This window comes from Papilio machaon, chromosome 23, assembly GCF_912999745.1.
Source record: "Papilio machaon chromosome 23, ilPapMach1.1, whole genome shotgun sequence".
In the NCBI taxonomy this organism is placed as follows: domain Eukaryota; kingdom Metazoa; phylum Arthropoda; class Insecta; order Lepidoptera; family Papilionidae; genus Papilio; species Papilio machaon.
The window spans coordinates 5,533,952-5,559,767 of NC_060008.1; the positions used below are offsets into that span (position 1 = coordinate 5,533,952).

Consider the following 25,816-nt stretch of genomic DNA (forward strand, 5'->3'; position numbering starts at 1 on the left):
ATTGAAAAATATATTGCAGCTATAAAAATTGTGTGTTTTCACATATATAATTACTAGCGCCCGCAACTACGTCCGCGAGGAATTATAAAAATAACCTTAATTATTAGCCTATGTGTTCTAGAGATACCTTCTAACAAACATCCATCCATACATCTAAACATTCGCATCTATATATATAAAAGAAAGTCGTGTTAGTTACACTATTTATAACTCAAGAACGGCTGAATTGATTTGACTGAAAATTGGTGGGCAGGTAGCTTAGAACTAGGAGACGGACATAGCAACTTTTTTTTTATCTTGTGTGCATTTTTTTTATTCCGCGCGGACGAAGTCGCGGGTAAAAGCTAGTTTATAATATTAGTAAGATTAGAAGTAAGATAGGCATATTGTAAATAGCATAAAAAAACAACCGAATATCATAACCGTGTCTAAGTCGAATAGAAAGGTTAAAATTGTGCAACATCCATTGCTCCATCGCGGCGCAGTAGCGGCGAGTGGTTTCACAACAACCAAGCAATACCAACCTCCGCTTTACTAACTATCAAAAAACTATACGATAATCGAAATATACGTGTAATTAATGCACTATTGTGTAAACGTCTCGGCAGGGGCATTGCCGTGCCCCTTTATATGAACATAGTCTCCTTCATAAAAACTGAAGGAGTGTAACAACAGAATAAGTCTTTTTAAGCCAAGAACTTAACTAACTTACTAATATTATAAATGCGAATGTTTGGATGGATGGATGGATGTTTATTTGAAGGTATCTGCAGAAAAGCTCAACGTATCTTGATGAAATTTGGCATAGATGTAGAACATAGTCTGGAAAAATACATAGGCTAATTATAATGCTCATTTTTAATAAAGCGCGGACGGAGTCGCGGGTGATAGCTAATAAATACAAATTCACCATGGTTTTGAAACTCTAATAAGAATAATCTAATTAAGAAATTATATCCGCACTTGTCAATGTCTGACAATTTCATTTATTGTATATACTAGTTGTAGCACCCGACTCCGTCCGCGCGGAATTAAAAAAGAAACTCCATTAGAAGCGTATGTGTTCTTCCAGACTATGTTCTACATCTATGGGAAATTACATCAAGATCCGTTGAGCCGTTCTGGAGATATCTTCAAACAAACATCCATCCATCTAAACATTCGCATTTATAGGTATAATAGTGTGATATGGTTTTATTTTGTAACGTTTCAGCGTATAAATTTTTGATACAAACATGTCTGTTTTTAATTGTGGTGTTAAGTTGATGTTATATAATATAATAGACTGAGTTATCCCTCCATGTTATGTAATTATTCAGGTGGATGTAAAGGAGCCAACTGAAAACCAGCGCAGAGACTGTTTTAAGCCGTCTCTGCATACGCTGAGTTGGCACCTTTTACCACATTTCTCTAAATTATTTTCATAAATATGTGCTGTGAATTTTTTTTCTCTTGTATTTGTGTGGTAATAAACGAGTTACTTATAATTAATCTGCGATTACAGTTTTATAAAGGTAAAATTGTTTAGATAGGTATGTTAGAATTTCTCATTTACATCGAATAAAACTATATTAAGTAATTGTCTATGGTAAATATAAATTAAAGTTATAATTATCTTCTTCGTAATCATCAGACTGTCAGTCGAATTTGTCAAGATTTGTCCGGGTTCATTGATCAACAAGTAATTTGATTTTATAACTCTCTATAGACTGTCTAGTCTATGTTTTTTTTTTATAATAATGTTTTTTTTTTTATACAAGTCTTTCGGCAATGTACGCCCGGTAATAAGGAAAGTCATTGCATAGTTTTAAGAGTCTTTTTAACCGGAGAGTATCAATAACCGCTCGCCACAACTTTCTAGTTAAACTCCGACTGAGTTCGTTTAGCGCCTCGCTCTCGCCAGCTTTCTCGTCTACATTTATCTAGAGATTCAATCATTTAAGATTATATAGTACACAAGCTAGAATTTTGAAATTACGACACTTTTTCAACATAGAAAAACTACTGTATTTTTTCTATCAAACCTTTACTACTTCGGTTATTCATATATCAAAATGTGATCTTATTTTTTTTTTCACAATTTTCCAAAAAAATATCTAAGTTACTCAATATAAATTTAAGTAAACAAACAAACCTCCCTAAAAATTAAGGTTATTTGACGTTTCTCTGTTTACTTAATTTATACCATACTTCGCTATCACCCGCGATTTTGTCCGAGAGGAATTAAAAAAGTTAACAACTAGCCTATGTGTTCTTTCAGACTATGTTGTACATTTGTCTACAAATTACATCGAGGTCCGTTAAGAGAGTAATCGTAAATTAAATTTATTAACCTTCTAGAATTTCCAGTCCTTTATCAAAATTGATTACAAGGAAAAATTATAAAAAACAAACACGAGAAAATTCTTATCAAATTCAATGTTGTTAGTACGTCATAAAATCTGAACGTCATATGAAAAATTAAAAAAATAAAAAAAAATATTGAAAAATATATGTACTGCTACTTTTCATTTTAGAGCATTGTAAAAAGCAATTACTTGGTAGTGATGTGTGTTTGCAATTATCGATATGTAATAACAGCTCATCTCTAGTTACAACGGACGTAGCGACCTACAAAGTATAAATTGCTGCGAAACAGTTTGTGTAATTGCTGTTAGATTGTCGATGGAGCGATGTGCAACTTATGTGCAATTGAATATGTTCTATCTATGTATTTATAAAACACAACCCTATCTAATATATCGACAAGTGTTACACAACTGTTTTATCCACGTAGGTTTGGACATATAAATGTAAGAGTGCCATCGAACACGAAATTATGACAGACATAAAAATTACGCAATAAAACATCAAAATAATGACATTGACAATGCTGACCTTAAACATTGACTTGGGCTTCTGCTGCAGAAGTACATTGATGGTTCCTGTGCTGACTATCGTAAGCCATAATTTTTGGAAATTACACCCTGTTTTGTTTTTTTAATAAACTTGACAAATATCTGTGTAAGTTACTAAGTAACGTTAGAAGTAAAAAAAACTGTAGATTTTGTTTGTCTATTCATGTTTAATGTCTAGTAATTAATAGTATTAGTAATTATAATTTTAGTTCTTGCAAAATTTGCGTTTCAAACGTACGACAGTACGACCCATTGTACAGATGTTGCCATTTTGACGTCTCTCCTTACTTAAAAAAAAGTGGAAAACAATATCTTTGTACATAATTTTAGAAGTTAAAATAGACGGTTAAGTTTTGAAACGATTGGAACGAAGTTCCTTATCGCGCGTTGTGAAAGGGGGCTAGACGGAAAAAATTCTTACGAAAAGTTGTCACGACACTTTTTGCTCTTATAGAAAGCAAGCCAGATATTTTCATTTCTATTTCGCATTGAACAGTGTGGTGTCGCGACTTAAAAAAAAAAATTATTACAATTCCTTCACTAATTAATCGAAAGGAACTTCGTTCCATCCGGGTGTCCCTTGACACCTCTCAAGTTTTTTAACACAGTTTATTTCGCAATCCGGTGTTTTGTAGGTTCTGAGTTGATTCTCTGTCGTGTTGTAAATATTGCATTTATCATGTTTAACTGTGTAACTGTTTCGAGTATAAAATACCGTATGGTCATGTTTTAACTCCACTGACAAGTGGTTTTTACGCGTGTTTGTATGTATGATAATTCCATTGTCATCTGTAGCATAAACGTCTTACCGTTGGTTTCTGAGACCAACATTTTTGTATAAAACATATCGTAATTCCTGTTTTTATATTTGACAGAGATGACTATGTTTTTAAAGGCGATATTGGTCTCAGAAATCCACGGTTAATCAATGACGAGTGATATCATTCGATTCGTATTCTTTTCCCTTTAAAAAAAGTGGTACAATATGTCTGGTTTTTTTGATGTTTTAATTAAAAAATATTCATTCTTTTTAAAACTCGAACCAATATTATATGGACACGATATGTTTTAATTGTTGGGAAAAATTATTGCCAAACTCTAATCTTACTAATATTATAAATGCGAATGTTTGAATGGATGGATGTTTGTTTGAAGGTATCTCCGTAACAGTTCAACGAATCTTGATGTAATTTGGCGCAAATGTAGAATATAGTCTGTTAAATGTGTATATTTGCGCGGACGGAATCGCGGGCGACAGTATAACATAGTTAAGATACCTGTTTTAAATAATTATATTTTTACCCGACTGACAAAAAGTTTTTGTTGTTTTGTTTAACCCCGACCTTTGCTGAGTTCACTTTGTTCAACTCAAGTTCACATACGAAGGTGAAATGAGACGTGTTAGAAATTTTTTATTCGATTGGGTAAATATAATAACAATAGATTTTTTTGCAAACTTGCGAGCAGCTGACAGAAATTGTCGAAATAGCGAGGCTAACGCTGCCCAAAGACATCCGCAATTTCAGATGCGTTGCCTACCTTTAATCGAAGAAATTGGGGACGCACAGAAAGTAAATATTTCGCCTTCCTATAAAGAAAAGGGTGGGAAGGTAAAGGGGAATAAAATTAGCCATCTGGTAGCATTAATTTAGTTATAATATAAACTATACAGTGCGTTCAAGTTTATATAATTTTATTATACGTTTTTAATAGGAATGTGCGTTTCAATGAATCTCTGTCATAAATATCTAGAAATACAGTCTATAGTTTGACTTGATACATAGATATGGTATACGATTTTTTTTTGTTATTTAATGGTTGGAGAGATACGAACAATAGATTTTTTAAAATAAAAATAACCTTAAAACGTGTTGTAAAAAGTGATGTGTCGGGTTTTGCTAGAGGTCATATTTTTTGGATAAAATAAATTTTTATCAACAACCCGCACTCGCGTGCTCGACTATTGCCACCCCTGAATTGGGTAGGTTCTGTGCCCCTCAGTAGTGAGCTTATGATAAATTATTTATTCGTAATATATAGTTTTGCATAAAAAGAGATTCCATCTTTATATATAAAGTACATTCCATTCATGGCATAACGACACGAGACTACAATTTGAGCAAAAAGCAGCCGGCGCACGATCACTGAAGGCTGTATGTCGTAAGTGTTGCGTACAATATCATAGATCTCAGATATACTTTTTATTTAAGCCTCAAAATAACAGTCAACGGTTTTATTTACCGTCAACATATTGCTATTACAGTATTTACAAAGAAAATGACAAGGTCAATATGTCTTTAGTGTTTCAAACCGTTGGAAAAATTCTTGTATAAATTTTGCAGCGGCCGTCTCCAAAACGCAAGCTGAAATCGTTGAAATTAATACTGTATGGATAGAAGTACTAATGCGTTTTGATTGGTGAGTGTGTCTGCCGGAAGTCTAATTTTAGTCTTCTTTCCCTACCCACTCTTTACTTATAAGGAAGTTGCGGGAAGGGAAGGTTGATTTGGCTTAGGAAGGGGAAATATATTCTTTATACGCGGCCCTTCACCTGTCGATTACAGGTAGCATCTGTAAATGCAGATGTCTATGGGCAACGGCAGCTATTGCGCCGCTTGCTCGTTTGCAACGTTTTGCTATAAAAAAAAAGATTTCGGCAGTGGAACCCCAGTCAATAAGTTCGGAAACTTTATGACAAAATATAATAATTTCTACTTTAGCAGAGCTATACTGCAACAACTTTCCTTTTCAACACGTCAACTTATTTACAATAAACTATTGTTTTATTATCAGTTACACAAGTATTGTTTATGCTTTTTCTTGTTGTGGATCTACACAAAGACATGTGCTACATTCGTGTTATGTAACCCTAGTAACATACAGCCCGCGTTGCACATGTTACCGGCAAATCGTGTACGCTGCCCGTTTGAAATTCGACAGACTCGCCATTTATTTTACGTTATAATTTGGCAAACAAGAGTTGCCTACCTTTAATCGACGGATGTGGGGACGCTCAGAGAAAGAATATTTTATGTCCGATCCTTCGTCAAATCCACTTCCCTTACCCACCGTTTATCTTAAAAGGAAGAGGGTTAAAATTATGCTCCTGGACTTAAAGTTAAAATAAATTGAATAACATACAAATTCCTTCACAAAGTGACAATATTTTTGCAATTTATATATATTTAGTAATATTTCTGTGGTAGTTGCACATTGGCGAGTGATATTTTTGGCTGCACATAAAATGATCGAATCGAATGAAGTCTCTTTACAAAGTTTCGGAATATAACACGACATTTTGTGAATTCAATCTATATTAAATTTGTCGAGTCTTCACTTTCTGCCTGGGCAAATTACAAGCTGACAGAGTACACGATTTGCCGCTGACTCAGACAAGATGGCGGACGTTGCGTCTAGGTTGAATGTTTATCGAGTTTGTTCCGGTCGTAGGCTTATAGGACTGCTTACGTTGCTCTGTGTAGGGATGTCGATGGTTGACGATAATCGAATTATCGATAAGTTATTCTTGATTTTGACCTTTAAATTAATAATAAACTAGCTTTTACCCGCGACTCCGTCCGCGCGGAATAAAAAATAGAAAACGGTGTAAAAATTATCTTATGTCCGTTTCCTAATTCTAAGCTACCTGCCCACCAATTTTCAGTCAAATCGATTCAGCCGTTCTTGAGTTATAAATAGTGTAACTAACACGACTTTCTTTTATATATATAGATTGTAACATTAAAATAGACTTACGATAAGATACTTTTATTACATCTATTAGGCATAGAATATGACGATAAATAAAAGTGAAGATTAAAAAACTAGATGTTGTTAACACTAAACAAACTGAAAAAGTTAAGATTACGTTAAGGATACTCATAGTTTGTAGCATTGGAAATGTCCTTACGCAAGCAAATTATCAACGATTTTTACGTAACAATATTTTCAATAATCAAGGTAACAAAACTGATTAAAAATTACAAATAAAAGATAGGAATTACAAAGTCATTTGATGATAAATATTATGATTATTTGATAACGAATAAATTATTTAGAAATGACCATCAATACTGTTATGAGTTTTACAAACAATAAACAATTGCAGTACATCACAACACAACCATTTTCACTGCCAAAAGACGTGTTTATAAACATACTTTTTACTTTTTCTATCAAAGATCATGAGAAGGGCTACTACCCGTTGGTTTGTTATATCAAAATCTCTGTATAAAACATATCGTCATCTTTGTTTTTATCTTTGAAAAAACAGAGATAACAAGGCAACGCATCTGCATTTGCGGATGTCCATGGGCAACGGTCGCCTCGCTTTTTCGGCAAATTCAGGTGACCGTTTGCTCGTTTGACACCTTTTCATATAAAAAAAATGTTGGTATTGTTTAGGTATTAACTAGAATTATCGTTTATATTCTTATCATGCGATAGAAATTCAGATCCGGTTTTGAATACAAGCATTTTGGTGTTAAATAGATAAATTAATTAATTTTAATTATGATAATTATTTCTGAATTGTTATTAATCAATTATACTAAGATCTTAGAGAGACTCGAACAAACTCGTAGATATGTTTTTCAATAAAAAAAATACATAAAAAAATGGCAAGCTATCAAGCGGCCAACTAGATTTGCTAAAATAGCAAAGTTACTGCCTATAGAAGATATAGGAGGAGACATTTAAATAAGTATATTTCCCCTTCCTATACATCTATCTTCTAAGAAAGGAATGGAAGAAGAAGAGGACTACAATTTGAGCTTTATTTGACGGCGATTGTACAAAAATAAAATATAATAGTTTGAGTTAAGGAAATACTTGCATTATTAGCAATGCAAATTATTTTAATGTTAGCTGATGACTTGAAAATGACATGTGGAGTTTTCTAAGAACTGCATTGATTATGTATTATGATAATTTAGTTGTTATACGAGAAACGGTTTTTTTTTTTTGTTATCCTGGTAAATTTATAACGAGACGCAGATGCATGATAATAGTAAGTTGTTGCCGACCGGACAAATGTACGTTAGTGTTTTAGCCGTTTCCTATATTGGTTAAACTACCATAATCTATAATAATTATAGTTCACTGTTGAACTGGTACTGACAAGAGGAATATGTCGTTACCATATATTTAGTTGTACATTTGCATGTCTTCGACATAAAATGAAAAAAAAAATATCGTAATACATTTGATCTATCAGAGCATAGGCGTCGCTATCCGATGATCTCAGCTACAGGGGAGCAGCTATCATTAATATGGTCTTTATATTTTTTATATTTATTATACAATTTTGTCATTCACTAGGGGGGTGGGATTCAGCTGCCCTAATCCACTGGCCACTACCACGTATCTCTAGATATAGCATAGTTTTGTTCTGAACTTTGATGTGAAGAAGAGGAAGTTTAAATCTGAAGATCTTCTTACAGTACAGTACTTAAGTAGTACAGTACAGTACTTAATCAGAGGTCATCATTCAATATAAATAAATAAAATACTCATAATGAGGAAATTCCAGTCATTATGTTTGTTGAATATAATGAAAATATAAATAATCTTATGAGTGAGTAAATATTTGTTCAGGATAAAGTCATTGTGGTTGTTTGCATGCTTTTCTTTGTTTGAGCCACTCACTTCCTAAGTGCGGAGACAATGACTGATGGCTATCTGAAGTCAGTCATGGACCTTTATTCCCTACCCTACTTGAAAAGTCATTAGACGCTTAAAATGCAATTAGGATTCAACACAGAAGACAGACGTGAAGTGGAAGCAATTCCGCGTTTCGTCTGATGAGTATGGTGCCTAATTTTGTTCCTCTCCATTCCCACCCTTTTTTTTTATAAGAAAACAATGGAAAGGGGAAGTACTCCCTTTCTTTGCGTCTCTTACTCCGTCGATTAGATGTAGGCATCGCATATGAACGCACCTTATGATATGAAAAAAAGGCTAAATTTTAGCTATCGAGTATTTTTATCGAGGTTAAGAGCACATCCCTACAATATGAGGATTATGAAATGCGCTACAAAACTCTTGCTTTTCTATGACTGAACTGACCTCTGTTTTTTGTTTGCGGACCCATCGCTGGTTAAATACAGAGTTCGAATTTTAAGTTGGCGACTATTACGTTATGGTAACATTTTACTACAAAACATGGGTAATTATTTATTGTTAACACAACAATCAAGTCATTGACATGAACAACAAATGAATCCATGTCGGTATGATTGCTTTATCAGCGAGCAATGTCCACAGCTTATCTGTTTAGTGCGACTGTAAGTTATAACGTATGATCTGTGAACATTCTAGAGGGATTTATGCGAGTATCCAGTTCTCATGGAAGATGAATGCGTTACAAATTCTTCTGTTTTCTATTTATATTTCTTTAGAAACAGACATTCATATCAATAGACAGGACAACACGACCCAAACAATCAACGACTTGTTACCAGTATTAATGCTAGTTGACACTTCTGTACGTAAAATTGTTTTTGTTTGTTGCTGTTGTTTAAGATTGTATTTGTAGGAAAAAAACGTCCTAAACCGTTTTATTTGAATCTTTGAGTCTAGAAATTTAACTTATAATTACTATCGGCTGTAATATAATATAAATATTATGCTTTTTATCTTATAAGGTAGTGACGTCACTGTGTGTTTGTGTCGGTGTTATTGTGGTACGTTGGCCGCGGGTCAAGGGTCACCACACTGGCCTACATTCAGCCAGATTGGCTATCTGACCTTGCGTACTGAAAGGCACCAATCTTACAAATATCATAAGTAAATGAGAAAATTTGAACAAATATCTGAATAGACCTGAATGAAATTTGAAATAGATATAGATTACAAATGGAATAACGCATAAATCAGATTTTTTTTTAAATCCATACGGACCAAGTCGCAGACGACAGCTAGTTGAGTATAAAAGTGTAATAGAATAATGTATTCAGCGGAACAAAGCAACTAAAATTGTACAGTTGGTTATTGATTAATGAAAAAAATACATTTCTCATAGTAAATATATAATTTGAGTTAACTTTAAACGAATGTCTATGAGAGTAAATTATATTTTTTTATCACTAAGTGTAATTATCTTTACACTCGAAAATGATCTTATGTTACTAATGCATATTATAAATGCGATTGTTTAAATGGATGGATGGATGTTTGTTTGTCATCGGATCTTTATGAAATTCGGCACAGATGTAAAATATAGTCTGGAAAAACATATATATGCTCTTATCAAGTATTTTTAACGCCGCGCGGACGGAGTCACGGGCGACACCTAGTAATATAATGTTTCTAATTTTAATTATGTCATTTAAGTATCGAAAATACTAATTGTTTTTAAATGTTTTATAAAATATAAAATACATATGTATATTAAAAGACAATTTTCACATAGGTGTGTATAATGTTAAAGTTTTTAAATAACTAGACTTGATTCACAAGTTTCTAAAATTTAATATTTTATTATTATAAGGATAACAAACTAAAAAAATACAAGTTTTTTCGTAATATTATTGACAAATATATCCTTATACCTGTTACCTATTCTTAGATATGTAAAATACGATACAGAATAAAGTCATTAAAAAACCTAATTTGTTTTCCCTGTGATTGCCTTTGAAAGAAAAGAAACAATAATAAGTTTTTGTAGAAGGAATTTGGCAGAAAACCGCAGTCTAATTTTGCCAGCCGAAAAGAAGGAAATCACTTGCTAAACATGTAACTGTAAAGGGTATTGAAAACTTATACCTGCCTATAATATTAGTGACACACAAAAGAAAAGCGTTATTAGAAGTACCTAAGTTAGACGAGCGTGTATGAGTTGATGGGAGAAGTGTGTCAGGACCGTGTCAAAGGGAATTCCGCAATCTTTTCCTTCCGCAATAAGTTACATTACGTGTTAAGTCTTGTTCACTAGCTTTATGATACCTTATCAACACGGAACAATATATTTTTAATTATCAATTGTTATTTTTTTTTATTCTGTATCATTTTAATTTATTAATTCCGCTATAAAGTTAACACAGTTTTTTAACGCTATTTATGACAATTGATAATAGTCTTTATGTCTTTTAGAATAGTGTTTATAATCGTTTCTGCGTCAGTAGTCCTCAGATTTACCACTCAAGTGGTGTGATTCTCCGGAACAAAATTACAATACAAATCAGTTTTGACCACGACGCCGTCGTGTGTGGACGTGTCAGTGTGATTTTTGTTGCAATTAAAATTGTGTTTTTGTTTTGTTTAAACACTCAGTGCTTGTGATTCGGTGTTCTGTGTATTTACAATTTTCGCAGCATTATCGGTGAGTGTTATCTTAATTTAATTAGGTAAATTGTAGAATGAAGGTCACACTTTATCGTTTATTGTTACATCAAGCTTGTTTTATCTGTACGAAAATAATTGGAAAGTAATTTATTATCTGTCATCATTTGTTTTGTAATTTTTAAATAAGTTTGAAATTGTTTTTGTTAATTTTCCTTGTTTTAATTTCAGTGTTTTTATTTCCTATTATTGTCGAAGAAATATTCGAAATATTATTAATATAAATTAATATAAGTCCATTGTATTAATTAGAATTGAACAGGTATTGGAATTCATAGAATTGCATCGTCTATTTATTATTATTATTTAAAATTTCCAAGGTCAAAATATTAAGAATATTACGAATATATTTGCAATAATGAAATATTAAAATTGAATGATAAATTGACTAAACCTTGACTTATCGGTTTTAAATTATCTTATTGCGAAAAATACATACAGACAAATTAACAATTTTATGTTTAAGAAATAACTATTTAACCGTAAAAATACACTGCCTAAGCAATGTATAGTCGAATTCAATGGTAATGAGAGATTATATTTACACGTGTTATTGCTATTTATTGTCTGTGGATTAGTTTAGGAAAGTTTTAGTGTTAAGAAAAATTAATTGGCTGACTATGACTATTCTTCTAGACTATGTTCTACGTCTATGTCAATTTTCAGGGACGTACGTTTAGCCGTTCTGGAGATACCTTCTAACAAACATCCATCCAGTTAAGCTTTCGCATTTATAATATTAGTAAATTTTTTTTAGATATGTTTGTTATAATTTTTCATTTCATGGACAAGACTGTAGACAAGACATATTTTTATATCAGTTTTGTCAAGTGTGCGAAGATCGAATAAGAAATCTACTGTCCTTCTGGTGTATGTTTTATTTTGATTGTTACTGCAACTGTGTTTAAAATTACGCCAATTTGTTCCAAGGTTTAGCGTGTAATGGTTCTATTTTGTTGTTAATAAGACACGAACATCCCGCTCATAATACAAAAATACACAAATATGTATTTACATAAACAAATAACTATTTAACTATAAAAAATGGCCATATTTTTGTAATTTATTTCTCATAATTATTGTACAATTTAATATCCATGAATTCCATCCATTCCATTCCATCATTCCATCCATTTTAAGTTCTTTTCTGGTTATTTTTTTTAATTCGCTAGAAGACTAGTAGATTTTGAGTTTAACTTTAAAATGTGTTAAGAAGGAAAGACTTGTCTTAATTCGAATCTTTGAAAACATTGTCTAGGGAAAGGGTTAAGGTTACAGTGATCTTTGTAAGATGATCCCTCTTCAATTTGATCAGAGTGATAAGTGATCTCTAGTGATGGTTTAACGTAAGTTGACCTCAGACGGATGATTGATGCTGTGTGCTGAAATTAGAAATGTGCTGTCAGTTGGAGAGAGCGTGTAACACAAGCTCGGTAATTATGTTTCTCGGGATCACTGGCGCACTTTCTATGCTCCCCCCGCGTCCCCTGTACCCCGCAACGCCCCCTGCCGCTCGATGGAGTGAAAGTAGCGACTTTTTTCGGCAATGCGCCTTCTTGTTTGTTTTTTAATGCAAGGAAATATTAATTTCAAGTTGAAATACTGCAAGTCACACATTAGTACATGTAGTTATCCATACTTAATATTATAAAGGTTTGACTGTTTGTTTGTTTGCAAACAGGCTCCGAAATTACTGAACCGATTTTTTTTTCACTGTAGATAAGCTTACCTATCGCCGGGTGACATAGGCTATATTTAGCGTTATATTCAGCGACATAGGTAGGTTTTTTGATTGCGTGTCCGGACAAAATAAACGGTTTTCCGGCTTTTGTTGGGCTTTTTACATTTTCCAAACAAGAGTGTACCTATTATTACTGAGACCTTTCTACCCAAATGTCCGGCCAAACTGGCTGGTCTGTCCGGCTAGTAGGTTAGGCGAACTGGCAACTCTAGCTTAATACTCTTTTTTTTTTATTCCTCGTGGACGAAGTCACTGGCAACTGAAAACATCGTATCTTTGTTAGTTAGTTTGAGAAACTGTGTTAAAGCGGCTTAAGTTATTAAAGTTACTAAAATAACTGTTATCACAAACATTTATTTTGCTTGCACTTAGTTCATTCTGTATTAGATTTATCTCTGACCACGATAATGGCAATTAAATGACTATATAAGATGTCGTAAACTGTATTACAATAGTTAAGCTACCGATTGAGATGAATTGCCGCAATTGTCCTAATGATATAGTAATGATTAAGTGAATTAAAAACAAATAACCGAACACGATAACCAACTCAAGGCCTCGTGCTTTAAGATTCTAATAGTAGGCTTACATTGCCTAACCATCAACCACCAAACAAATCTCATCACTTTCATTTGCTTAAAGAAAACATAGACAACATATTTATAAACTTGGCAGGACAGATGTAATACTGAGGACTTAATCCTATTTAAGGATAATAAAAAAGGTAACTATAAATTCGTTTCTCAAATGCCCATAGAAAATTGTTACGAAATTATCTTTGACCCTGTTTTTATAATTGCCGACTACAAATTACGAAATCATCGTGGCATTAACCTTTCCTTTTGTACCTCATTGGGAACTGTTTAAATTAACAAAATAAATATAAGTTTTTTTTTTTTTTCACAAAACACCTTGAATATTACAATTTATAAATATTTTTCGCTGCACGCGAATTCAAAGTGAATAAAAAGAAATGAATATGATAAAATTAGTAACAACATTAATCTATATCAAAATAATATTGTAATTTAAATTAGAATGTCTTTATGTAATACTAGTTGTCGCCCGCGACTCTGTCCATGCGGAAAAAAAACAAACGTAATAAGTCTATGTGTTCTTACAGATTATGTTCTACATTAGTGCCAAATTTCATCAAGATCCGATGAGCCGTTCTGGAGATACCTTTAAACAAACATCCCTTCATCCAGCCATCTAAACATTCACATTTATAAGGGAAGATAGCTGATGAGGGCATATTATATTTTTTAAATGACCACTATTAATAAATAACTCCAATGATTTGAAGACCAAAGTTAATTATTAGTTTCTCCGAGTTTGTGGCATTTGTAAGGTTTATGATACAGTTTCAGAGTGGATATTTTCAACTCAAAAGCAGCTTCTCTGTTCTTTGAAATCGCCTTAACAGTTTTATTTACTCAGCTTGTGACATTTCATCTAAAATATTACGACACTCACTCATTAAGCAATTTTAATAGGGGATTTTTTTGTTAGGTCCATCATAAAAGTTTTAGCTGCGCAGCTAACGTGTTATGTGGCAATAAGTGGCCAACATTGGGCAAGTACAGTACGATCCTACTAGACAGATTACAAGATAAAGATGGTGCTGATAAACTAAACTAAAGCCAAATTGTAACGTCACTGCTTAAATAAAATTAAAAAAAAGTAGGGCCAGTAAAATAGATATTTTAAAATATATTTTTTTTAATAATCTGAAGTAACGAGTTAAAAATTTACACAAATTCTACCGTTTTTTTTTCTTCTCTTATACATTTAAAGAAAGCATGAGCTTTCGCTAACAACAACTGGCACAAATCATTCGTACCGTCGCCTTTTCGGCAGCAAAAAAAAAAAAACAAACTCATCTTGCTTCGGTGAAAGTTAATAAACAATGATTATGCGATGTTCCATTTTCAAATCGCTTATAGTAGGTTTCCACTGTACAAAAAATACGCAGACATTTCGGTAGTGGAAAACGGCTTACTACTTGTAATACACACGAGCTCTTTGTTCCGAATGTATGAGTCATAATGTACTTGAGAATGTTGTTTTTGTTATCTTTATTTAAACTTAAATCTAATTTTAAACGGAAACTTTTATAGTCTGTGAATCATAAGCTGTGAGTGACTGCAGAAAGAACTGTTCAAAAACATAGCTGTCTCTCTTTTTTCAAGGTTGAATGAAAGGGTTCACTATAATTTTATATAGGAATGTTTTGGGCAATAGAAACAAACTGTACCAAGGCCTGCGTTGCAATTAATAATTTACAATTTCTATATCTGTGGAACTTCACTAAATATTACAGTTAAATGTCTAACCTAGATTTTAAGGTGCGTGTAAATTTGTTACCTAAAGATTGAATAATCTGGCTATTTGAAGGCCACTATATTATTGAATTAAATTGAAAAAAGAGTGTCGGTGGCTCAGGGGTTAAGCGTTTGACTTCCAATCTGCAGGTCCTGGGTTCGAATCCCGCCATGTACCAATGTGTTTTTTGTATGTACTATACCAATTTATGGCTGAATATATATTAACAAGTGATGTATATTTTTCCCCTTGATTTTATCAGAGGGATATAGTCAGTCAGCATAATTGTTTTTTTTTAAACTACATATTATAAAAGTTTTTGTGTTTGGTTAATTTTTTTTATTGTTGAACCAAGCACAAGGTTTTACGCTTCCTGTAATTGTTTAAGAAACTGAATTTTATTTTGATTTTTTTTATCGCTTAATATCTTAAATTATGTTTTTTTTTGGCACTGAATATAAAATCGAATTATTGATAAGGGGAAGGGATTGGTTAGAAATTAAAGTATAGTTGAGTCCTGTATTTAAAGCATTTATTTGTTTATGTTTTTTATTAACTTAGTGATAAGTTAATAGACAAGGTAAATCTAAAAATGTTTCCGTAAACGTAACCCGGATATCGAAAATCCTTTACTGATAATTACCCCCTATCTTATTCAACCTTGTACCTTCAATGTTAGATTATAATAATCCGTTGATATTACAACACAATTCACACCGTAACCCAGAGGGGTAGACAGAAATACGGACTTCAAATTGGCGTGATCCTGGGACATATCTTCTGGCTTCACCATCATTATATATCGCCATCTCGCTTAATCTATTTAAAAAAATGAAAAAACAATAAGTTGTTAACTGTTGTGTCAGTGAAAATGCACGGTTAATTTAAATATTCAATCCCAAGAAGGTAAGGTAGTGTTAATAGCTACTGTAATTGGGTTACATTACCTCGGCTACTGTTTTCTTAGAGTCTTCTAAATTTTTAACGTTGGTTCAAAACATGTCGTGGTCTCTGTCATTATCTTTGACATAAAAAAAAAACAAAAAAATGGGACCCATCTGCAAGCACTTCCTTTCGATTGAAATAATTTGTATTAAAATCGGACCACCAGTGGCGGAGATTCGCAGTAACACACATTAAAAAAAAATACAGTCGAATTGATAACCTCCTTCTTTTTGAAGTCGGCTAAAAATGGAGATGATAATATGTTTTAAAGGGAGATTTTGAACTCGGAAATTAACGGTATATTCTTTAACAATGAAAATTAAATTAGTCTAAAAAAGTCAAACCTTTACGTATCAACGTACTATTATTCTACAAAAATGTTTGACGATGTCATGCCTTCAAATAATGTTGGCTTTGTTACTATTGGTAATATTTCGTAGCTTAGGTATCTACTTATTGTGCCCAATATATTACGTTGCAAACCATTGGTTCCCTCGACTACTTTTAATACCACTTTGAAAAACATATAGACGAATTAAGAACCTATTTGAAATTGCTTAAACGAAGACCAAAGAATCAAAATGGAATCATAGAAAAATAGCGTTCTATTATTTATAGAACCCTCGACATATACTTACATACTTCGCTGGCGAAGCGATCCGAAGTGGGTCTTGGCCTTCGACACAAGATATTGCGAAAAGTTGCCAGTCCTGCACCTTCTCCTGCCAGACTATCGTTTGTAGCTCCCGCAGGTCCAGCTCTATGGCGTATCGTCTCTACGTATAATAAATTATACATCGCCGTCTTTACCTTGTCCAATTGATAGGGAAGTAGACAAAAGAAAAAAAGGATTATCTTCAAGTGCTCAAAACAATAAAAATTATATTATGTAATTTTAAATACGTCATCATCAGCTCACTATACGTCCCCACCGAGGGGCTCGGAGCCTACCCCAAGTTAGGGGTGACTAGGCCATAGTCAACCACGCTGGCCAAGTGCGGGTTGGTTGACTTCACACATATCATTGAATTTCTTCTCAGATATGTGCAGCATCACGATGTTTTCCTTCACCGTAAGAACGTCGGATAAATGTACATATGTAAATCGAAAATCGAAAAACACATTGGTACATGGCGGGATTCGAACCCATAAAATACGTAACCCTTAAAAAATAATAAAAACATTTTATGCTCATCTATAGATACTGGTTATTAATTAAATTTTATAACCTTTAGACATAATTAACACATACGTGCTAAAAATAATTAAATAAATTTGGGCAAAAATATTTAAAATTAAGAAATAGAAAAAAACTACACACGTCATTCAGTCTTGATAAGAGTCAAGTATTCAGACTGTAACACAAATTAACATTACAAATTTATTTCGGCTGCAAATTTAAAAAGACAAATCGACGTGTCTCGTCAATAGATTAATGGAGTCTGGTCCTTCGAGCCGGATAATGCACATCAATAACTCAAGCATAGGGATGGCAACACTATACTTAAACCCGAAGAAGAAAAGACAACCATTCATTTGTTTCACACTACACACTGTCCCGAAGATAAATGTCTAACCCTATATTGTCTTTGTCTTCAGGAGGCCAAATTCTAGTCTTCCCTTTTTGTATAAGAAAGGGGTGGGTAAGGGAAATGAACTGGGAAGGGATGGGACGTATAGGTAGTCAAGGCATCGACGACTTTTAAAATTTAAGCTAAGACTAAGACAGTTATTTTCTTATTTTAGCGTAATCTGGTGGCTGCATGCTCGTTTGTCCCCTTAGCTTTAAAAAACTAGTACCCCAATATGCATGTTAACTCGGAAAGTTGACAGCCCTACTTAGACATCGTCCTAGCGTTGCTCACGTCGCCACTCGTCGTGAGACATTTTAACGAGGCTCTGACGTCATACTTTGCCCTCACGTACTGTGACTATCATAGACACATAATGCTCGTAAACAAAACCTGCTGTAGTTTTTGTTCGATTGATACGAGGAAAAGATTTATCTTGACGATGTACATGCCTAACCGTGGGCATCTGAGACCAAAATATCTGTTAAATATATATTATTATTTATTTTATGTCAAAGATATTATGTATACAGTAGTAGTTTAGTATACAGAGATTCTGGTCTCAGAAATCCACGGTAAATAGTTTGTCCTATTTTAAAGGAACATTCCATTTGTTGTACGAAGTCTGTTAGGGGTCAAATCAGTCGGCATTATTTTTAGCCGACTTCAAAAAGAAGGAGGTTATAAATTCGACTGTATTTTTTAATGTGTGTTACCGCGATGCTCCGCCCCTGGTGCTCCGATTTTGATAAAAATAATTTAATCGGAAGGAAGTGCTTGCAGATGGGTCCCATTTTTTTGATTTGTTTTTTAAATAACTAGAAGATTATTTTTTAAATAGGAATCAGTTTTATTTGTTAATTTTTGCTATTATTTTAATAAAGGCGATTAGTATTTCTTGCTTCTAGTTTTTTTTTAATGTATGTCAAAATAATATATGTCTATTGTACCTTTCTCTTGTAATATATCTGGCTGCTGTTATTTCTATCATGCTTTAATCTCGTGATTGAATGAACCGAAGCCAATAAAATCAATTATACGATTGTCGTGCTCTCAGTTTTTATTACTTGCTCTTGGAATATTTATCACACGACATTATTCAGGGTCTAGGTGATGGAAACAATTGTCATTATAAAAGCAATTGACTTTCGATTCCTGGTTTCCGTATCAAATAATCTGAAAAAGATGATTGATCATACAAGAGCTCTTTACTTTCTGGTTCTTTAGTATGGCCATGGTTTTTCTATGATTCGGGTGTATTTTTTTAATTTATTCTATGTAAAAAACACTGTTTTGTAAGTTCGTAATTCTCACATGTCTGGGAATCTTTTTTTCTCTTTATTATTTCAATGTAAAACTGCCAGTCTGATTCCACCATTGTTAAATTTTTTCTACCCCACAATTAATAAAATTGAAGTGTTTGAATTACGTAATATTAAAAAAATAACATATTTCGTGAAGATTTGCGTTGCTTTTAATAAAAAATTTTGTCTGTCTGTCCGTAAAGCCTTTAATTCTGGGCAATCTCTGAAACGGGTTGGACCATTATTAACGGGATATATTGGAAGATTGCTGATGGATGCGGGGGTATTACAGGCAACTTTTTCATAATTTTTAATTTAACGCTGTCAAAGTCTTGGATAACAGCTAATCTAGTCACCTTATGAGAATTTTCACATTAATATCGTTAGTAGTTTATGTTTCAACTTTCACACATTCAGCATACGTATTGCCAATTATTTATATTTGACGTCAATGTGAGACGATGATAAATGAACTTGTCATTTTTACTGACTGACATTCTTGTATTTTATTTATTATTTTTTTATGTTAATGTTACGTCGTTAATGTTCATCACTGAAGTGCTACTAGGCACGTTTTTGTAACTTTAAGCAAGAGGTCAAAGGTTTATTAGTTTTTATTATTGTTTCAAGTTGTAGATGGTGCTTTAATCTTACTAATATTATAAATGCAAATGTTTAGATGGATGGATGGATGTTTGTTTGAAGGTATCTCCAAAACAGTTCAACAGATCTCGATGAGTTTCATTCGTAAGAGTGTTTTATAATAAAGGTGTATATACACTAGAGCATTTTCTCAAACATTTCTATGTAATGTAACGTTCTTACGAATGGTGTAATATAGGTAAAAGTATAGCTTCCAAAGCACGTCTGGATCGTGAAAGTGTGATACACAACAACATATCGTAGAGCGGCTTGTTGTTTTGTTACAAGTATATGCTCTAGTCTATATCCACCTTTATATAGAAATACTTGAGAAAATGCTCTACTGTATATTCATTTCTAGTCAAACAAGAGCTTTAAGTTTTTCTATTTATAATGTTTTCTTTTTCATTTTTATTTTTGATGTATTTTTAGAAGTAGTTTTGGATTATTTAGTTCATATTATACTAGCTGTCGCCCGCGACTCCGTCCGCGCGCAGTTAAAAAATGGGGGGGGGGGTTATGAAAAATAGATGTTGGCCGATTCTCAGACCTACTGAATATGCTCACAAAATTTCATGAGAATCGGTCAAGCCTTTTCGGAGGAGTATGGCAACGAAAACTGTGACACGAGAATTTTATATATTAGATTTAATTTTAAGTAATTACTCACAAGTAGGGTTGGCGACAGGCGGCTGGCCGTTAAAACTTAAGCCAAAACTTTAAGGTTTATAAAACCTTGTGTGCTGAACCCACGTGAGTGGGAAAAGGCAAGGGAGATGAGTCAAACCATATAATCAAGTCAACGTACTTGTAAGAACTTGCGCTAAATCTTTTAACTGTTTTGTAACGAGACATATTGAGGTTAGTTCTTTACTAGTTTTAATATATCCACACTTGTGGGGTTTTAATCATATTAAAGCTGAACTCTGGAATATAACCTGTTATGTAATACATAACTAACCTTAATCTTACTTCTTACTAATATTATAAATGCGAATGTTTAGATGGATGGATGGATGTTTGAAGGTATCTCCGTAACGGCTCAACGTATCTTGATGAAATTTTTCACAGAAAAATAATATAGTCTGGAAGAATACATAGGCTACTTATTACATTTATTTTTTAACCCGCGCGTTGTGACTTGTGACATGGAAATTTTATATATAAGATTTTTGTAAAGAGGAGAGATTTGTTTGCATTCTATAGGCTCCGAAACTAGGTACCAATTTGTAAAATTCTTTTCACCGTTGGTAAACTATACATAGGCTATAATTATTACTAGTTTTCTTTTAAATTCTATGTGAGATAATAAAACTTAGCACTAACAAAGTATTTGTTTGATATTAACATTATAAGGAAAAGATGGTAAGGTGAAATGGATTTGATAGAGGAGGGGACGCGTAGTAAGAAGATATATCCTCTTTCTGTGAATATGTGCGTCTCTTCCTCTGTCGATTAAAGGTAGGCAACGCATGGGTAGCAATCACTTCGCTTTTTAGGCGTATTCAGGTGGCAGTTAGCTCGTATTATTTCTTTTCGTTTAATAAAAACTATTGTGGTGATTACTTGATACGCTTGTCTTTTAGCCAATACTGATCAAGACAATACAAAGATGGTAAAGTCAAAGTGTCAAGATCAACAACTTTACATCAGTGAGTCAGTCCTTCATTTGCCATTAATTTATACTTAAAATTTGATTATTAACTTTAAGGTAACATCAAGAAATGTAGATAAAACTAGTTTTAATGTGTGTTAGTGTTCTGAATTTAAAATTGCATATACGTACATATGCAGTTGACATTTTTAAATATATAAGAATAATGGCTATAGTATGTCGCATTAGTGTGAGACGCGATGCGGCTGCGAAGTCCTCAAAACACTCGCCCTCAAGACGGACTCCTGACGGGTCCGAAACTAGTCGGTGCCGTCACCGGACGATCACACCTGAGTTAAGTCGTTCTTAATTAATTATTATGTCTCACGAAAGTTCAATTTAATCGTATGTCAGTATTTATTATGCAATAAAATGATCTAATTATGTCCACCAAACAATCACATTAGGCAACATCTTGTTAACTATGGTGGTATTGACTACACAACTTTCATTTTTTTTAGTTGATTTGAAAACCATGACAGTAATTTGAAGTAGTTTAACAGCAACGTATGTGGATGCAACGAACAAAAGCCTTTGATAATGTACATCACGTTTTAAAGTCAGTTACATCCTCTATCCGCTGCGAATGGAGGTCGCATTCGTTTATGAGTATTAAAGTGAATCACGCTACAAGGGTCAAGGCGATAACTCGTGTATGTTGCATATAAGACTTAAATTCCCTTTCCACTAAAGATATATGTCATATAGCAAAATAAGTTATAGACCTTTAGATAAGTTTAATTTGAGTTCTAATTTCAATGTGAACAAAAACTCACAGCGAGAGTCCAGTCATGACCGACGAGCTTTATAAGCCAGAAACTTGGCTATGAGTGGAATCTATATAAGCGAGAGAAATATCATGGTCCTTGACCTCTCGCTTCTCCAGATTAAAATGTACTTGTACTTGATTGCACGTGTGGTGTATAAGGATCAAACTTGGGACCATTGTTATTTATGTCACAGTTATTTTTTTTATAATCTGATTATAACAAGATCAAGTTTTTAGTTAAAAACTGGTTTTAGAACGATTTATTTGACTTGTCCCGGTTATTTTTTTTTAATAAATTATAATATGTTATTAGGTTCAAATCATAAAGCTGTATATGGTATTGAAGGTGATTAGAATAGTGCAAAATTAGGTTTGAAAATTTAGGCATAAGTTGTACGTTGCGTCAGTCAATATGAACATTGAAACTTTTTGATTTTATTGCAAATATTTTTTCTGGTAAACTTTAAGCCATTTTTAAGAAATAGCTGTAAATTTGGAACTACTTAAACTATGATATTACCTAAGATGAAGACAAACTTGGCAATTTTTAGCCATTATTAATTTTACTTCTTTGACAATATCAATACCCTCATCATCATCAACCTGCCCTTATCTTTATGGAGGGGTCGGCACAGTATACTCCTCCATACATCTCTCTCAGCCGTCATATCTGAAATCACCCCCTTCTTAGGCATATCCTCTTTCACACAATCCATCCATACTTTATTTGGTCTTCCTCTACCTTTATAGCCATCCACCACCACACTATTAAAACCTTTTTTAATATAAATTAAAAAAAAGATGGAATGACGTAAAAACTTTTTTGTTTTATTAATCATTACTCATTGTTAGCGGACATTCGTGACTATATAATTTAAAATGCGGAATTACAATAAACAAAAGGACAGACTTGTGACAAAGAACTTGAGTTATTGTTTGTCACATGAACTATAGGAGACTAAATGACTGAATGATTTGATACAACGTGATCCAATTCTAGTACAGCTGTTAGTGGAAACTAAATTTAGTTATGTAACCGTGGGTTTCTGAGACCAAAATACACGACCAAAAGACAATACAGAGATATTTTTGGACTCGGAAACCTACGTCAAGAAATGCAGTAAGCCTCTGTGTATGCACCGCAACTAGTTAAATTGTTGAAATAGGTTTACGTGAAAAAAGTGAATCTCTGGTTTAAAATAATGCCTGGTTTACACTATACCAGTACAGTAGGACAGTAGCGCTGGCCTGTCATGGACTGTTTCGGCTCAACGGCGCTAGTTAGTGTTTATATTACGCCAGTTTTATGCCAGACATGATTAGGAGATGCTATATTATATAGATGTAGGAGGTTGATGTTTAAACGTATTTCATTGTAATATTATAACTGCGAATGTTTGAATGGATGGATGTTTGTTTGAAGGTATCTCCGGAACGGCTCATAGGATTTTGATGATATTTGGCACAGATGTAGAATATAGTTTGGAAGAACACATAGGCTAGTAGGCTTAGTAAGTTATTTTTTTTAATTACGCGCGGAGCTAGTCGCGGGCGACAACTAGTTTGGCATAAATATTAAAATCCTAAATGACAGACAATGTAAATCTTTTGATATTTTTGGTATTAATTGTTGATGTAATGACGTCATTTTCTCACAATTATATATGATTATTACAATGCTAATGTAGATTTTTCTTCATTTATCATTCACACGTATGAATGCGAATATATTAATAAACATATAATTTATATATAAACGTTTGGCATTTGCAACAGAAGGACACGGTAAAAGCTTTTAAAGACTCATTTGTCATAACCTGCAAAAGCAATTCTGTTTTTTTTTATTTATTTTTTATTTCTAACGATAGTATGATAGTTCTAATACTATGCTCTCTAGAATCGATCCCTCATGTCCGAGGATCGTGGTCAGCATCAGGGTTAGTTCTGGAGTAGATGATTCGTTTCCACCGCGCGATCCAGTCTCTCGACCGCGTAGAAATCAGATGATGACTGGCCCTTCACTTGGTCGCTCCATCTGATTGGTGAGCGGCCACTATGATCTTCTCTAGGCTCTCATCTCCTCTGCGCATTGTGTAACCGAAATATGCAAGAATGCGCTGAAGGCATGTGCTAGAGAGGCGTGTTCGTATTCAAAGTTGGGTTAGGATTGATGCATTGCAGTTTGCAAGTTAACATTATGCAGTTTACATTGAAATTACACCACGAAAATAATGGTAAAGCTACGATATTTTTTAAGAAAAGTATTTCTGCAGTGGAGACCTACCTTTATTTGCTGATGTTGGCTAAAATATCGAATAATTCGTAGTTTACCTTCCATAGCATTGACCAAACATCTTTGTTTGATAAATTGGATTTTTTGGGAATTCCTTTTTTACAAGGCCGGTTAAAAATGTATGCGAACAAACTTAGTTATGTTTTTTTTTGTGTGTAAAGAAATCACTTATTCTAAAATGGGAAATTCCGTATTTTTGTAAATGTGTTGTACTTATTAAGATTTTTGATAAAAAAAAGTGTTGACTTTACGATTTAATGTTGTAATATGTGATAAATAATTTACAATTCAAAGTATCGCATTCATAATATTACTAGTTATAACCCGCGGCTCTGTTCGAGCGGAATTAAATAAAACCTAATAAGTAGATAATGTATTCTTTCAGACTATGTTTTACATCTGTGCCGAATTTCATCAAGATCCGATTCCTATCCATCCATCCATCTAGCGTTACCAGGCGTCCGGATAAAGCCGGACATAGGTAGGCTTTTTGATTGCGTGTCCGGCCAAAATAAACAGTTGTCCGGCTTTTGTTAGGCTTTTTACATTTTCAAAACGAGAGTGTACCTATTAATACTGAGACAAAATTCTAAATAATATAGGGTGTTCGATCTTTCTACCCAAATGTCCGGCCTAACTGGCTGGTCTGTCCGGCTAATAGGTTTGGCGACCTGGCAACCCTACATCCATCTAAACATTCGCATTAGTAGTAGTAGTATTAGTAAGTTATTAACTAAGATAGTTTCTCGCGTACTGTTTGCCTAACACGCATATTTGTTACAATTGCAATCAAAATTTGTGCAGCGCCCCCTATCGGTTAAGTGTTAAGTACACCAAAAATCTCATACTATAATCTTATCTTACTTCTTATTAATATTATAAATGCGAATGTTTAGATGGATGGTTGTTTGTTTGAAGGTATCTTCAGAACTGTTCAATGGATCTCAATGAAATTTGGCATACATGTAGATCATAGTCTGGAAGAACACATGCTACTTATCATGATTTTATTAATTCATCGCGGTCGGAGTCGCGGGTGATATCTAGTTTAGACATAATTGATGATAACGATATAAAGACGATTGCCACAAATATTCGTGCTAGGTCCACTGTATCTTTATCGCCTGGCGTCTTTATATTACGTATGTTCTTGCATTAATTGCATGTAATAAATAGCATTGGCTATTGTTTTTTTTTAAATTGTATAATTATATCGTTCATTGTATAATGGTCACTATGTTTTCCTCATAGCTTTTGTCACGTGTTATTTTTTTTTATCAATTATTATGTAAAAATGTGACAGTTATTTTTACATTTATATGCACTGTTTATTTA

At 33.2% G+C, this 25,816-nt stretch overlaps 1 protein-coding gene across 2 annotated transcripts in view; it reads left to right on the forward strand.

The window, feature by feature from the left end:
* The window catches only part of LOC106707736 (ATP-binding cassette sub-family D member), a 44,242-nt gene that overhangs the window by 5,760 nt on the left and 12,666 nt on the right, over nt 1-25,816 (forward strand). Inside the window, exon 1 of one of the 2 annotated variants that reach the window (XM_045683820.1) lies at nt 11,058-11,217. The exons of the other annotated variant lie outside the window; for it this stretch is intronic. The gene's annotated coding sequence lies outside the window, so the exon portion shown is untranslated. Of the gene's footprint in view, nt 1-11,057; nt 11,218-25,816 lie in introns of those variants that run through there. 2 annotated transcript variants of the gene reach the window in all.